Source organism: Protopterus annectens, chromosome 3.part0 (genome assembly GCF_019279795.1).
Source record: "Protopterus annectens isolate FY-2018-M chromosome 3.part0, PAN1.0, whole genome shotgun sequence".
Taxonomy (NCBI): Eukaryota; Metazoa; Chordata; order Ceratodontiformes; family Protopteridae; genus Protopterus; species Protopterus annectens.
The window spans coordinates 651,970,206-651,988,743 of record NC_056731.1 but is presented as its reverse complement, the minus strand read 5'-3'; the positions used below and the strand labels follow the sequence as shown (position 1 = coordinate 651,988,743).

General features: G+C 40.5%; 1 protein-coding gene across 4 annotated transcripts in view; it reads right to left on the bottom strand.

The window, feature by feature from the left end:
• Window positions 1-18,538, bottom strand: part of SNRK (SNF related kinase) — a 1,018,029-nt gene that overhangs the window by 217,983 nt on the left and 781,508 nt on the right. The gene's annotated exons all lie outside the window — the stretch shown is intronic.

Sequence of the window (18,538 nt, the reverse complement as noted above, 5' to 3'; positions counted from 1 at the left end):
ACTGTCTCATGTACATGGACAACCCTCTCCTCCTCCAAACAGGTTCAAATATATGTGAGAGATGCAACCATATAACCAAACTGGAGGCTGAGCTCTCTCATCTCAAAACTGGTGTAACCAGTCAGGAGGAGAAGGTAACCTCACACAACACAATTCCAGTATCACATAGTCCCACCACAACAGCAAACCAAACACATAAAAACACAAAAACATACTCGGAGGTTCTAAATAAAAATCTACCTAAGCAACAGAGACCTCCAAATCAGACATCCAAGCAAACGCTACCCCAAAACAAAACAAGTACAACACATAGCACACAAAGTCAGTGAGCCAAGCAGTCACAGCCCTTAAGGATAAATAACACACCTGATACTCTTGTAATAGGTGACTCTATTGTCAGACACACTGACGTCCCGCTCACCAGGCTGAATAAAGGGAAGGTCACAGTGAGCTGCCTGTCGGCCGCTAGGATCCGCCACATAATGCAAGCACTCAGGTCACTCCAAAGCAAATACAAATATGACTCAGTCATTGTACATGCTGGCGTGAATGACCCGAGTCGTACCTCCCTCGACTACATGAAAAGAGACATAGAGGAGCTCTCTGATCATGTAGCCCAGGCCGGTATGACCCTGACCTTGAGCAGCATCTTACCCTCACCTAGAATGATGCCACAGTATAAAGACAAAATGATCGATTTTAACAATTGGCTAAAATTTTGGTGTCATTCAAAGGGGATCCAGTCTCTGTCTGCCTGGGATGGCATGCTCGACAAGCCACGTTGCTTCGCTAGGGACGGCTTGCACCTGTCACCCCTGGGCTTTCGGATATTGGCAAAGGCTCTTGCCACCCCCATAGTGCCTTTTTTAGGCAAGGCTCAAAAGTCAAACCCACCTCCATAGACAGCACAAGGAACAAGAAACTAAGGGTAATGCTGCTAAACGTCAGAAGTCTTAACCTCAAGACGCATGCACTCAAACCTCTCCTCAGTATGGAGAACATCGATATCTGTGCAGTGACAGAAACCTGATTCAAGGCTCCAGAGAGCACACCAGCACTACCAGGTTATACCTCATATCATGCTTTTCGGCCCCCAAACCCGGACTTGAACCACAAAAGGAGGGGGGGAGTTTCCATATTTATCAAGGATATTCACACCTCCAGGTTAGTGGCATTGCACGAAGTATCAGAGACCATCCATGTGCAACTGACAGTGGGCAAGACTGCTTTTCAGTTTATAGCTTCCTACAGACCACCCTCTCAAAGTCAGGAATCCCACTCGGCTTTCCTGAAAACATTGGAGAACATGAAGATCTCTCCGAACACCATTATATGGGGCAACTTCAACTACCCAAACATAGACTGGGAGCATTACTCAAGCTCCAGTACCTTAGCCCAAAGGTTCCTGGAATTTATAAACTCAAATGCTATGGAACAACTAGTTACCACTCCCACAAGAGGGGAAAACATACTAGACCTGATCATTACCAATATGGGGACTCTATGCTCCATACCAGAAGTATATCCCTCATTGGTAAGATCAGACCATAAATTAATTTCACTGGATATCCACATCCCGACCCCACCCCCAGCCCAGAAAACCACAGTGAAAAACTTCTCAAAAGCGAACTTCACACTTCTCAAAACCGAAGTGGAATCCTTCAAGGCCCCAGGGCCAGTGGAAACTATGGCCCAAACTGCAGAATCCTATATAAACGCATTCTACGGACATCTCCAGGAATGCACTGATCATGCTATCCCAAACAAAATCAAGACCCAATCATCCAAAGGCAGGCGTCCAGTCTGGTGGACCCCAGCCATAAATAAACTGTACAACAAAAGGAGGAAGCTACTACATGATAGAGCAAAATCCCTAAAAGGGAAGGCATCTTTGATCAGTACTAGCAAAAAATTACGATCCCTCATAAAATCCTCCAAGGCCAGCTTCGAGAGAAAAATTGCACAGGACACTAAAGACAATCATAAGGCTTTTTTCAGTTATGTTAGGAACCTGGGATGCAACTCCCAGACTTGTTCTGAGTTGATTCTAAGCGACAAAAAATACACTGAACCCACAAACATCGCCAATATCCCGGCAGACAGGTTCAGTGCAAACTTCTCCACCCCCTCCCCCCCAAAAGAGTAAGTATCTATCCCGGCAGAGTGCAGCCTCCCAAACATCTCTGATGCTCAGGTGAAAGCCGCCCTCTCCAAAGCAAAAAACACTGCTTCCATGGGACCAGATGGCGTCCCGGGTTGCATCCTACATGAACTCCAAGAAGAACTAATCCCTCAAGTAAAACTGCTGTACAATCTCAGCCTCACTACAGGATATGTGCCCAAAGAATGGCGTACAGCAACAGTGGTCCCACTCCACAAAGGTGGCACCTCTGCGGACCCTGGAAACTATCGCCCCATAAGCCTGACTAGCCTAGTCTGCAAGGCTATGGAGAGGATCATCATAGAACTCAAACAAAGACGTTGGGGACCTACAGACACTAGATCCTACCCAATTTGGCTTCAAGGGCAGATCCTGCCTTTTGAACCTGGTTGACTTCTTCAAAACAGTCACCAAGGACATAGATGAAGGGAAGGTAGTCCACACAGCCTATCTGGACCTCACAAAGGCATTTGACACAATACCCCACTCGGGCATCATAGATAAGCTATCCAGCCTAAATATAAACCCCTATGTCACAAGATGGGTCGCAAACTGGCTCAAAGACAGAACCCACAGAGTCAGAGTTGCTGGAGCCATGTCAGACTCGAAACCGGTCACAAGTGGTGTCCCACAAGGTTCTGTCCTGGGACCTCTCTTGTTCGGTATTTACTTTTCTGAGGTACAGGCCAGCGTGGGAGGACTATGGCTCACCAAGTTCGCAGATGACTGCAAACTGGGTGCCATAATCGACTCTCCAGCTGACACAAACATCCTTCAAAAGGTCTCAGAGACGGATAACTGGTGCCAGAGCCATGGTCTAAAGCTAAATGCCAAAAAGTGTATAGTCATACCCTTTGGCAAAAACAATGTGCCCACAAATTACCACATAGGTGGTAACCCATTAAGTACAGAGAAAGTAATTAGGGATCTGGGGACCCAAGTTGATAGCAATCTCTCCTTTGACAACCACATTGCCAAAGTGGTTAGAAAGACCTTCTACATAGCCCACCTCATCATGAAAGGATTCACATCTAGATCAAGAGAGGTAATCGTGCCCTTTATTCATCCCTCATCAGGCCCATCATAGAATACAATGCCCCTTTGGGATGTACCTTACCCGACACCTGCAGCAATTAGAAAGACCCCAAAAGTACCTCACCAGGAGGATCAAGGGACTCAAACAGATGCCATATGCTGCTCGGTTAAAAAAACTCCAGCTCTACTCAGTTGCATACCACCTACTTTGAGGCGATCTATGCCTGACATATAAAGCTATGTCCAACCCAGAATTAATGGACATGCTCCACCTCAGTAAATCTAAATCCCTTAGAGCCACGCGCTCGAGGGACTTGAACCTCAGCACAGAAATAAATAGAACATGCTAGAGGGACAGATTCATAACCCAGAGGCTCCCTTCTCTCTGGAATAGAATTCCAATTCATGTTAGGCAGAGCACCTCACTGACTCTCTTCAAGAAGAATCTTGATGAGTGGATGGGGGATTGTAGGTTTGTCCCGGGGATTACTTCCGTGTCACTATTAGAGGCACAATAAACTAAACTTTAAAAAGGGCACAGCATACTCAAATCAAGGGGTGGCGTAAGCCAAACACAATCGGGCTAGGCTTATAAATGCCCCAGGGCAGATAGCCTAGTATGAACCTATGAACCTATACATTTACAAGCATCTTTTCATGATTATATCACTGTAATAATGAGGTTGACAGGAAAATGTACTACCATATAATGGTGTTATTTGTAAAAGCATAAAACATTTATTTTTTGTATAATACATTCAAAAATACCCCAACATAATTATGTTATGACACCAAAAGCAAATAATGCCTCTGATACGGATAAAACACAACTCCCTCACACTCCTGCTTTACAGTATTCTATACTGCATAAACACATGTATCCTTCATGCAGCTGCTTAGATGGTACACCAACTAAAGTGCAGCAGTACCTTTGCTGTGAATTCCTTGCACTAGACTTACCTCCCTTTGCGTTATCACCCTTGCATGACTGACCTGGAAGGCAAATTTAAAATAATATAGCTAACACTCTTACAAAACTCTACAAATCTAACTGATCTTCACAAATGGGTCTATATCACATTACTGAACACACTAAATGCTGAACATCTCTTCATCAAACCCTATTTGTCGAAGTTTTCATCTGAACAGTCATTTCAGTGAACTTTTTCCCATGGTAAGTAACCAGTGGGCCATTATTGGGAATTTGCCCTTTTCCCCACTGTAGTGCCATCTTGGAGTTGGTATATTTAGTTGGGAGGGGGTGGGGGTGTAGCCCCCACCAGGATGGGTTTTAAATAATGCTGTTTTTGCTGCGGTCGATAGGTTGGCCAACTTACTGTGGGAAAAAGTTTAGTTGAAACAATCGTTCGACGGATTAAGATTTAGCAAACAGGGTTCAACAAAGAGGTGTTCGACGTTTAGTGCATTCGATAATGTGATACAGACCCATACGTCTAATGAAATATCACATATTAATTTAGCCACCCAAATGTCTGAACTTTGGCTCCAATGATTACTGTTGACATGACACCCCGACCCCATCTGCAAAAAATGGGAAAACGGGGATTAAGGATAAAGGATTCCATTTTCTGAAAATATTTAGGCCCTACAACTTCATGGGTATTTCTTATTCACAGTTTCTGCTGCACAAACGTGGTGTGCTTTTCCTGTGAATATCTTCTATCAAGGAAGTCTTGAGAGTTTACTGGAATGAACAAATTATCAGTGAAAGTTAACAGGACACCACAGATAACTACCACCCAGCACTCCTCCAAACCTTTACAACTCACCTTCTTAGTGGCCCATGAAATAAAGACTACGTTCTCAGCATTCCCTTCCCCTAATGCACCTCAGTACCTGTTTTCCACTTATTCACTCTCCCTTTCAGATTTATCTTTTGCTGCTTTTAGCTTTATTTGCTTCTCTCCATTTTTTTTTTAATACTGATCACTTTAATATGTTAATTCTTGACCTACATCATTACCATTGCACCATATTAAGTCTGAACCATAACAATTTTCTGTTCTGTAAACTTATACTCTTAATAAAAGTGTGTTGTTCTGTTAGATAGAATTTCATGAAAGTGCACTGCAATAACACATATCTGCTGTCAAGGATTTGTTACAGTGGGAATTTGTTGCACATAACTTAAACGTATCTTGTGGGGATTAGTTGCACATCTTTTAAACGTACCTTGTAGGGATTTGTTGCACATTACCTTAAACATATCTTGTGAGGATTTGTTATACATATCTTAAACTTGTCTTGTGGGGACCTGTTGCACATACGGCAGTCCCAGAGATGTTTTGATTCTAGTCTTTGTTTACAATTTTCAGTCTGGCTATCTGAGCATGTCCAGCTTTACCTGCAGAGGTTGGGGGAGAGGTGCTTACAGGAATTTTCAGTGGTCTTAGTAAAATTCTATTTCAAATTGCAGTTGTACTCACAACGGCACTCACTGAGCCATTCATTAGTTTCACCTATGCTTTTTATCCTCAGAGAAAAGTAGCCTTTCAGGAATTTTATGACTTCACTTGCTGCTACCCTGCAGGAAAGCATATCAGCAATGCAAAGCTAAAACATTGGTAAACAGAGTCTTCTGTTAATTTTACTTCATATTTTATCGTGCACAGATTTCTGAATACTAGCTAAGTGCTATGATGTTAAGCACAACTGGCACTTGTTCTGTAGAAAGTATCAGCATGATGCAAGTTTCGAACAGTAGTAGAAGCAGTCTTTTTTTCCATGTTTTGTTTTTTTAATCTCTGAATAGTAGCAAAGTGTAATGGTTTTCTGACCTATTGTAAAATAACATATGTGTTTTGCAAGCAACAGATTCATTTTAAACAATGAAGTCCAAAACTTACTGTCACAATGGGGGCTATAGAGTACAGTAGCCTGTGACAATTATACATACTAATTCTGAGATTGCTTAACTACAGAGTAATGGGAATACATCAATAGACTGCTAAATTTAGTATGAATTCACTGAACTGTACTCTTTAAACTATACTGATTGTAGTTACACTATGCAGAACAAATAAATGAAACAAAGAGCTGCACAATTAAAATAAGCATTTTGACGAGTTCATAAGTAAACAAGAGTCTTGCCTAACCACCCCCACCACAAATGCACACAAAAATGTAATAACCTTACTGTTTCCAAGTGATCGGGGAGTGTAAGATTTGACAGGAATGAATATTGCTAACTGTGTTTACCGGAGGGAATGAAAACAGGATTGCATAAAGTAAACTGAAACCAAGAGTAGGGTTGATGATGACATGGCAAGTGAGTGGTGACAACTAAGAAATATCAGAACACGTTTCTTTCTGTCAGCATTTTAGACTCTGAGGTTGTCCCTTTAAGTATTCTACCATGACTGTTAGATGCTGTAGCTGTATAGCTTTTTTCTGTCTCTCCCTGTTAAACAAGTACTGTCTAGGACATCCCTAGCCATCAAACAGTAGCAAATAAATAAAATGAAGTAAAATAGAAAGATCAGGTTCTTATTTTATGATTAAAGGACAATTTAGCAACCATCATGACCACTAAAACATAAAACTTTACTAGGCACCACTAGTGACTTTGATTGCTCTAAGCACAGTCTGTAAAGTAAATCACACACAATAAAATAATTCATGTTCAACTAGCAATAACACAAACACATGTAATGCCAATAAAATGCTCCAATCTAGAAAAGAACTTGGGTTTCTATTCTAATTTAACAGAAAATCTTTCACTTTAACTATCTCTATGAAACTGCAAAAACACATTGCTATTTGCAGTCTATTCTTAAGAGATCGCAATAAGTTCTTCACCTTCCCAATATATATATATATATATATATATATGGTTCTACCTGACATAGTCGAAACCACACAACACCGACAACGACATCACCGACACCACATAATCGACAGTGCATTAACACAAAACCTCACATACCCGACAACGAAATAACCGACGGTACACAAACACGAAAGTTAAGGCCATGGAGGCTTCTTTCAGACCCCAGTAGTAGAGGGTGTTGCGAGGCCCGCAGGGAGCTATCTGAGCTCATCAACTATCCTTTGGCCTGTCCTGTCTGACCTTTAACAGTTTGGAAGAAAGGGAAGAAGAGAGAGGCAGCAGTGAGGTGTGGAAAGGGCATGAAGGTTTGTCCAACTTTCCAACAGAGCATCCACCTTGATGAAACCCCGTTGTGCAGGTTTAGTCCCCATACACTGCACACACCACAATAACAACAATAAAAAACAAAACACATCCCCATTCCACAAACCACACACACAACACAAGCACACCAAAATCCTTACAAACCCACACTAAACCTTACATACACAACTATCGACAACCCTAACCCTAAGGTCCGTCACTATCGCTTTGCGTACTAACCGCTCCTAACCCTAACTCACTTAACCCGCCCTAACCCAAAGTCTATCCCTACCGCACACTTACCTAACCCGCTCCTAACCCTAACTCACTTAACCGCCCCTATCCCAAAGTCTATCCCTACCGCACTTACCTAACCCGGCTCCTAACCTAACTCACTTAACCCACCCTATCCCCACAGACCGTCAATATCCACACTTACCTGACTCGCACCCTAACGTCCGTCACTACGCATACTCACACAGCCTTTTCCCATGTCGGCATCCTCGTCGGTGTTGTCATCCGTCGTGTCGGTCTTCTGCATTGTCGATGTTCTGGCACTCTCGATTCGCGTCGGTCTTCTTCATTGTCGATCTTCTGGAGCTCGGGATTCCGTTGTTGGTGTTCTACGCTGTCGACTAAGTCAGGTAGAACCATATATATATATATATATATATATATATATATATATATATATATACATATACATATATATATATATATATATATATATATATATATACACACACACACATATAAATAAAAATGTTAGCATCCAACACATAAGGAGTTTTAAACTGCTTTGCCACTATAGATTATGTCTTACCACTACCTGCATGGGTAAACATACATTCATAAAAACATAAGCTGACAGAACAACACACTGTCCATGCACTCACAAGTACGCAGCCAGGACCTCATAGCTGTCCCATCACTATCTATTCTATTGCCCTTTAGGCATCTTCATTTTTCTCTATACTAACCAAACAGGTTGTCCATTGCATCAACCACCCATTCAGTGAAACAGCACTTCCCATACAAATATGGAAAACCATACCTAAATAATAAATCCACCCCCAACCCTTATTCTTCCTTAACATTATTCAGGCCTAATTCTCCATAACTATTTTGTGGAATGAAATTACAGGCAGGTTTATCTTTTCTACCTTCCAATTCTCAGTCTTTTCAGCTTTTCTTCACATTTTTACTTTTCCTTTTTTTTGCTACCCAGTGCATCATTTTCTTCATCCACCCCAGTATCTTAACATCATGTTCCTCAAAAAGACTAAAACAGAAAACAGAAAAGCATTAAAAGCTTATGTCTCTCATTTAGTCAGGATGACGTAGACGAACATTGCGGGCTGTGTTTAAGCAACTTTATTATGTACAAACACATTAGAAGTGAAGCTAAGTAACCAACATATATACAAACTAGCTGCCCCATACATAGATGCTCACACTCTGGCTGTACTTGCAAAATGGCACTGAAGCTAGCACGTGTTTCTATTTGTACGCACGTTCAGGTCTTAGAAATGTTTCTTAAAGGTACAACACACCTGTTATTCTACATCCTCCCTCTTTGAGGAATGAGTCCTGCAATATTGATGACACTTGACTGATATGCAATTTATACAGAATCATTTTCATCATGCAATTATACAGAACTAAATACATATATACAATTACATCCAGGTTGCTGTGTATTTCACACTGGGTTTGGAAATATGACCAAATTTTGTGATATAGAAATTGGAATTAGATTTAGCAACTGGGATTGTCCCTGCTGAATGTTCAACCTTAGGAACATTATCAGAAATGGTAGCGGCAATCGAGACACGTTCTGGAATAGGAACATTGTCTGAATTGCTCAGATTTATAGTCTGGATCACAGGAACAATGCTGTGATATGGGTTCTGATACAGGAAGATGATGTCTATGATTTCTCCTGTACTCCACACCCTCACATCTCACAAAATAGGATCTCAGCTCTGCACATATACTTGTTTCTTGACCAATCTGGTCAAAACCTTTTGCTATTTGTATCCTCACTGTCTCTCCTTCTTTTAATGGACAAAGAAATCTGCTCAATTTGTCGTAACTGAACTTCTGGAAAGAACACTTTGTAAATAACTGGGCTTTGATTGCTTTGTTGTTTTTAGCTTTAGGCCTCAATAAACTGGAACTAATAGGCAATGTTGTTCTGGTTTGCCTGGACAGACGTCTCTGAGCAGGTGAGCCAAGTAGATTAGTCACTGGGTATGCTTTTGAGATTAAGTAAATTCAAAAAGACATCGGTATTATCATACTTTGACTTCTCAAGTAATTGCTTTGCACTCTGTACTGCACTTTCAGCTAGTCTGACTGTGGATATTCTGGACTACTAGTAACATGTACAGAGTCCTTGCAAATTTCTGAAACAACTGACTGGTAAATTGGGTACCATTGTCAGAGATAAGCTTTTGTGGACTTCCATGGACTGAGAAATGATAATTCAACTTAACAGTAGTGGAAGTTAGGTTAGGCAGTAGATCAATCTCAAACCAGTTTGACCAGTATGAAGTAATGTTGATTGTTCCACTCAAATATGTCAGTGGCTACTGTTGACCAAGGTAGTTCAGGAACTTGACTTAGCTGAAGTGGTTCTTTCTGCAAATGTGGTTTAGTACTATTGCATACCAAACAAGAAGAAAGTACTTTATCAATGTCTTTTACTAGAGAAGTCCAAAATACTAGTCCTCTCGCTCATCTTTTGGTACCTTCGGAATCTGGGTGACCACAATGCAAAATCTGGATGTATTAGTGTTGTAAGGAAGCAGGAACAACAATTTTAAGACCTTTGAAAATAATGCTATCTTCCATCAATATCTCATCTCGGTAAGGAGAGTAGGGTTGCACTTCTGGTGGTACACTAGATTGCTTTGACGGCCAACCATCATTGATATAGTGATTGAGCTTTTGTAAAACTGGATCAGTCTTTATGTGATCTTTTAGCTCATCAAGTCTTGTGATAGAAGAATTATGCACTTCCATGACATCGAAGTCTAAAGTCTCTGAGTCAAGCTGTTTTGTTGCATTTCTGGGTGATCTGGATAAGGTATCAGCCAAATAAAGAAGTCTGCCTTTTGTATAGACCATTTTGAAGTTATACTTTTGCAATTTAAGCATCAGTCTTTGTAATCTTGCTCGAGCTGAATGCATAGGCTTTTTTAAAATAGTAACCAAAAGTTGATGATCAGTTTCAATCTGAATATCTCGACCACAGATATAATGACCATGAAACTTGGAACATGCAAACACTGTAGCCAAAAGTTCTTGCTCAATCTGAGCATATTGCATTTCACTTTGGGCAAGTGCTCCAGATGCATAGGCTACTGGTCTACCCTCTTGAAGAATGACTACACCTAGACCAAATCCTGAAGCATTGCAGGAAAGAGTTACTGGTTTGTTGACATCATAGTATCTTAATGTAGGTGGAGTAGCAATTTTCTGCTTAAGTTCTTCAAATACTTTCTGGTGATGTTCTAACTATGACCGTGTAACATTCTTACATGCTAGCTCTTTCTCAAAGGTGCTGTCAACTCACTGACGTCTGGTATAAACTTGCCTAAATAGTTGACCATACCAAGAAAACATTGTAGATCTTGTACATTATCGGGTATTGACATCTCAAGAACGACTGCTTGCTTGGATGGGTCTTGGTCTCAAACTAACGCTAGTAAATACATATGTAACTTCTGGTAGTCTGAATTTGTACTTTAGAGGGTTGTGCTTCAAGTTTACTTCACTTGTTCTGTCTTGAACTCTATTAAGATTTCTGTCATGCTCTGCTTCACCACTGCCTCCGACTAACAAATCATCTACTATTATGGCACAAGGGTAACCTGAAAAAATTTGCTCCATTGTACGCTGGAAGACTTCACTTGCAGAATTTATTCCAATTGGCATCCTAAGAAATACGCATCTTCCAAATGGGGTACTGAATGTAGTCAGTAATGAAGATTTGCAATCAACCATCTCTTGCAAAAATGAACCTTTTTGCATCCAAGACAGAAAACAGTGGCATTCGGTATTAGAGCTGCAACTTCCTCAACTGTACATATAGCATGAGGAGGTCTTTTTAATGCTTTGTTCAAATCTCTTGGGTCAATACATCTTCTGATTTCGTCTGAGCCTTTTTTGTGAGCTGCTACCATGGACGACACCCATTTGGTAGGTTCTGTAACTAGACAAATTACATCTTGCTGCACCACTTTGTCCAACTGGGCTTTGACTTTATGCTGCATGGCTATCGAAACGTTTCCTGCTGGTCTGACCACTGGACTGATCTCTGGGTCTAACTTCATAGAATACAAAAATGGAAGTTTGCCCAACTTATCGAAAACATCAGCATACTCTGAAAAAATAGTGTTAGTGAAGCTGGAACTGAGACGTGCCTATTTGATGAACTTCTTTGGTAAAAGAAAGCAGATCCATTCTCAAACGGTCTCCAAGACCCAATAATGACTGCACAGATCTTCGGACTACATAAAACAATAAGCTATAACAGTTCTTGACCACATAACATAAAAGCCCTGCTGAGCCTTCGGTCTGAATTTCTTCCCCTTCATAAGCAACAAGTTTCACACAACTGGTCACATTTAGTTGTTCATCAGCTCTCACTTTAGCAAAAGTATTCGCAGATATAACATTACACTTTGAACCACTGTCTACTTTGAGCTCAGTGGGTTTACCATTGATCCGGACAGTACAAAATACTTAATTCTTTGCCAATAAATCTACTGCATCAATTCTTTCTCCAACTAATGACACACCATCCACACAGAAAGCAGAATGTTGCAGTTAAGCTTCATCAACTCACTTTGTCGAATGACCCTTCTTTATAACAGTATGAGGCTTACTCGACTTACAAAATTTTTGAAAAGTGTTCCATTTCTTACATTTATGGCATTACTGAGCAAATGCTAAGCACTTTTCTCTTTTAGACTCACGGTTGGCACCACAATTGCGACAGTTAAGAATAAAGCTTGACTTGGATTTTGCTAACTCACCCTTTGACTGCAATGAGCATGCCCCTTTAACTAAACTAGTCTTAGAACTTGCTAGAAGACTGCAGGCTCTCCCAGGGAAACCCACAGGGGCTATAGCTGCCACGTGCTTTGGCCTGTTTCTGCCTGTCGCATGTTGCATGCTGGCTATATTTGCTCTGGAGCCTACTGAAACCATGCTCTTACCACTTGAAAGCATATTTGTGTGCCTTTCTGTAACTTCATGGATTTGACAAATTTCAATAGCTTTGTTCCCCATTAAATCACCGTCATGAAGCAAAATCTCTCACAGCAGCACTATTAATGCCTCACACGAACCTGCCTTTATTAACTTATCTTTTAAATTACCAAACTTCACGTTTTAGTTTTGTTTCTCAGATGAGTAATATAAGTTGCAAAAGTTTCTTCTGGCTTCTGATCTCGTGTAAAACAAATGGCTGTCTAATTAACATTGGTCTGGGGGTTACACATCTCTCTGAATTTGCACTTCAAACACTCAGGGTCTTCCCTTGATTCAGCCTGTACAATAATACGATTTTCCCCCTCACCTTCTTACACTGCTGGTGCATATACAAATGAACGCTAGGTTTAGCAAAATGAATGCCCTGGTGCATGCATCTTTATCAGACTAAGCTGCTTGTATGAATATATCATACTCTTGCTCAAATATCCTCCAATTCTCTGCAACATTCTGATCAAATTCAAGTAGTAGTGGTTTTTGAAAGCCGTCTGCCATATTAATATATCTCAGTGAAGACTTTTGTCAGTATGCACGACCACACACATATATACATATGCCAGAAATTTATGCCACTACTTGTAACTATGCCCACTAGTGCAACAAGCCTCCGTATAACTGAATTTTGTAAAATACTTTTCCCGGGCACTGTAATACTCTTGAAATCACTGTAAGGTAAGAAATCATCTGTTATCAGTATAAAACATTTCAAATAACTGCACTGTGCGAATGAACTGAGCAGAAGCAGCTCAGAGTAAGAAACATTTTAAAGTAACTGCACTTTATGAATAGACAGTACACAGCACACTGAAATTTCCCCAAAATGGCTGCACTTTGCTAAACAAGGCTGTATAGTGCAAGAAACACTCGGCACTCTGCGAACAGACACAACCAGCACAAGAAGCTTTTCGAAATGGCTGCATCTGACTGCACTTTATGAAATAGTGGCACTTTGCACACAACAAACTCTTCTCTTTGGAATAAATGCATAGTAATAAACACACATTGTAAGCACTCTTACACACTTTGAGATACTTCGAATAACTCTGGTTATACTATTCAGAGCTCCAATCAATGTGAAGTAGTAGTTTATGCCAAAACACAGTAATTCGCCAAAAAACATGCAGTCGCCTTGATTTATTTATACTTAACGTGCCATTTTTGCTCTTTGTTATATTCGTTTTGCTCATTTAATCTTTTTTCATGCCCACTATATTTTCTTGTGCTTGTTTCAACTCTAAACACGCCCATTTTATTTTAAACCTGCTTGCTTCACAATTCTGAGGTAATTCTAAATCCTTCTTGTACTTTTCTGATGCTCGTTTTATCAAATATCTTAATTTCAAACATTTCATTTGATTAATAAGGTTTTTATGCTTTTAGTTTGCTTGATAAAATTATTTTTTTAAATACATTTTTGTGCTGTTTGTTTGCTTAGTAATGGATTTTGTGCCCTTGTAATGGTTCGTTTAGTCTTTTTTAATAAAATAAATTTTTCAAGCAAGTTTTCATCATCATTAGCTCGTTTTTAGCCCTTTTTTGCTCTCAGTTCACTTAGTTTCCCTTCACTGTTAACTCTGTGCCTCATGGCTCTGAAAAGCAGTCTCCGGTATCCCTGATCTGACACCATTTTACTCATCTAGTAAGGATGAAGTAGACGAACATTGTGGGTTCTGTTCAAGTAGCTTTATTATGTACAAAGACACTAGAAGTGAAGCTAAGTAACTTTACAAACTAGCTGTCTCATACATAGATGTTCACATGCTGGCTGTACTCACAAAATGGCACTGAAGCTAGCACGTGCATGCTATTTATACGCAAGTTCAGTTAATCTACAACTTATAAATGTATTTGTGCAAGTTCAAGCTAGTTATCATCCAAAACTCGAAGTACCACAGCAAAATGTTCCTGTACTGCAAACGTGAGAACATCTAACACTCGCAGTTAACTAAAAATGTTAAAGTTTGTCTCACTTACAAAAGCCTAAATAGTTAATTTACTGCAACTAATACTTGAATCATTTTTGCAATATATAAAATGCATTTTGTTTTTTTAGCTGTTGGGTTGTCAAGCTACTTAATTATTTTGTAGTATAATACACGATTGTCACATTAACTTTAGCCACTACTCCACCTGTATGAATGAATTCAACTTGTAATTTTTAACCCTGTACTGTCTCATAACCTGTTTTTGCTGATTAACTGCATTATTACTGCTGTAGTGCTGATTGGGGTACTATTGTAGAACTGTTTTTGCTGATTAACTGTATTATTATGCTTGTAGAGCTGTTCTCCGTAGAGCAACTGTTTTTTTTTAACCCTGTACTGTCTGATAACCTAATCTGCAAATATCCACTTACAGTACCTCTGCTGCCTTCTACTACTACTCTCCTACACTGCTATACCTTTATACTTTCCCTCCTACCGTGCCTATTTCTTTGAGCTCCCTATCTCCTTTAAACTCTCCCTTTCCCATTTAACTATTGACACATTTTACATTTGTCCATTTCTCCTTTAAACTCTCCCTTTTCATATTCTCCTTTAATCTCTCCCTTTTCATTTAACTATTTTCACATTTAACATTTGTCTATATCTTTGAGCTCCCTATCTCCTTTAAACTCTCCCTTTTCATGTTACTTCTCCTTCTGTATCTATTCCCTAGCTCCCTACAATACTACCTCTACTATACTACCTCTCCATCTTATCCCTCAAGCCCTATATCACCTACTACTCCTCTAGCATGTTTCTCCCCCACTCCTGAATACTCTCCCCTGTACTCCCTCCTCTATTCACCTGCAACTATAACCTCAACTTGAGCCTAATCCTAGATCATATTTCCTCTCTCTTTACAGATCCTCACCATAAAGCTCCCTCCAGAAGTCCTTTCCCACCTCAAAAGCCTAAAGAATACCTCCTGCTAATACCTCTGACATTTCCCTGGAGCAGCAGGTCAATTTTTGGACTAAGGACTTACTGTGAAGACTGTCCTAAAGTAAATACTGTGAATGTAGGTAGCCTTACACCAACTACTGTCCTTACAACTACCTAATTAATAACTCTTGTATTCTTTTTTAGTAACTTCCCTTGCAAGCGATACAGCAGCCTACTGCAGACCATATGAAAATACCCCCCCCCCTCAGTCCAACTTAGTCCTTGATATCTCCCTCAGTAAAGGTCAGGTGTCCTCCACACACGTCCAGCCTGTTTTCTTCTATCTCATCACCAGGTGGCAGCACCTGCCAACCAAAACGCAGCATTTCTTTTACTTTACCCCTCTCAATTGAAGCTGTCCAAGTAGCTCATAGAGCCAGTATTATCACTGCCTATACCCTGGTACTTCTATCCTGAACAGAACCCCATTCCTAAACCTTGTAACTCTTTATTCCCTTTCCTGATATCCATTTATCCTTACCTATATACTCATCGACCATACCTTCTTACCTGCTCTCTGCTGCAGTGGCTGATGCTTTTTCAGCTGCTGGTTCTCCTTTCTGTTCTGTTCTTCCCCACTCCGTTCGCCCTTCGGGCTCACTCCACTCCCCTACCCACCCCCACTACATTTAAACTTATACCCTCATAACCACACCCACTTCCTCTCCTACTAATTAACCCCACCCCTTCCTCTTCCTATTTCCCTCCCCTTCATATCTTCCCTCCACCACAATTCAAACATTATTCTCATTCAAAACACCACACACCCCTCTTCTGTCTGTATACTAACCAATGAACTCTCAAGAAAACAAAACATGTCTCCAAAATATATATTCTTCTCCACTCAACTAATTCTCTTTATGAACCTATCCTTCATCTACTACCTCACCCAGCCTAACACCCTATCTCACACCCCACTCTTCCACACAACCAGCTCTCTCAACTTACCCCACTCCTACTCAGCCATACCAATATCTCCTACACTTTATCCCATCAAACACAATCTATGCTTTCTCTACAAACTTATCTCACATTACAAAACTTCAACCCACACCCTACCAAAACTTCCCCCAACATCTCATATCACTTATGAAAGAAAACCCAAAAGCTCCTACTACATAAAGCAGATTCTATCATCTCTACTATTATCTGGAGATGTTCACCCTAACCCAGGCCCAAACACCTCCCCCTCTACCTCTAAATCCATTCAATTAGCATCCCTTAACGCACAAAGTTTAGCTAACAAAGTACCTAACCTCCAAGCCTGGCTACACCATAACAAGCCAGATGTCTTAGGCATATCTGAAACCTGGTTAAAACCTCATATAAAAGATGCGGAGATAGTACCACCTAACTACTCCATTATCAGGGCAGACAGAACCCAGAACCCAAAAAAAGGTGGTGGAGTAGCCCTAATCTACTCACCTCTCTATGCATTACTCCCTACAATAAAGCTATTCCTCAATTCAACAATGCAGAATTAATAATATCCCAACTTCAATTAAATAAACACAAAAATATATGTATAGCCTCACTCTACATTCCCCCTGGTGACATTATCTCTACTCTTGAAAATATCCTCTCCTGGTTCTCAACCAATATATCTAATGAAACCATCATTATGGGAGATACCAACATCAATTGGTCCTCCACTCAATCCCATACCCCCTCCATTAACATCAACCTATATAACTTCTCACAACTCATCAACTCCACTACTAGGCCCTCTAAAGACTTCACTACTGGCAGTATTATAGATTGGATCTTAGTCTTTCACCCCCACTACTACCCTGATAGTGGAACTCTTCCTGATTCATTAAGCGACCACCTTCCCATCTTTGTTACACGCCTTCCTTCTCCCTCACAAGCTACCCATAATTACATAACTTTCAGATACCAAAAAAACTTCAACCCAGAAGCCTTCTCCAACTCCTCAAAATCACTTAACTGGAACTCCCTAAAAACTTTTCCCCTAGAAAGTGCAATCACTCACTTTAATACTACTTTCCTAAATCTTTTAGATATTCATGCTCCATTAAAAACCAAAAGAATAAAAAACAAAACTACCCCTTGGCTTACTAAAAGCACACTAACAACCATGCAGTTAAGAGATAAAGCCTGGACATGCTATCACACGCACAAATCTCCCACTACCCTTAATGAGTACAAATCCCTTCGCAACACAGTAAAAAAGCTTATTTCAGCTGACCGTCAAACTACTACTCTTCTCTTCAAAGTAAATACAGAAGTGACCCGCAAAAATTCTGGAAAGGTATAACCTCCCTCCTAAAACCTGGTACAACTGAAAACCCAAATCCCAACCCAAATGTAAAAGACAATGAACTTGCCACCGAATTTAACTCCTTTTTCATTGACTGTATCTCCAAACTAACCTCTTCCTTCTCAAGCAACCATCCACCTCCTACTACCACCTGTCCCCCCCTACACACCCCTCTTCTCCACTCTATCACCCTACTACCTCCCAACCCACTACATTCTCACTGAAACCAATCCCTACTTCCACCATAAAAAAACTACTGCAGAAACTAAAACCATGCACCAATGCCCCAATAACATCCCCTCACACTTCCTCAGCATATCTGCAGACGCCATCGCCCTCCCAATTAGCATCCTAATCAACCGCTCTATCCAAGAAGGTCATGTTCCACAAATCTGGAAAAAGGCCTTTATCATTCCTCTTCATAAAGGAGGAAATAATACTAGCATTACAAACTCCCGGACCATCACCATCCTCTCTCCTATCTCAAAAATTCTAGAAAAATGTATCCATCTACAACTCCCCCCTATCTATTAGACAACAACCTACTAACTCTTCTACTCAACACGGCTTCCGCCCTAATCATAGCACTATGACAGCCCTCCTTTCATTCCTTGAAACTGTGAATAAAGCTAGAGACTCTGGTCTCACTGTATCTACCATCCTACTTGATCTCTCCAAGGCATTCAACACTATCTCCC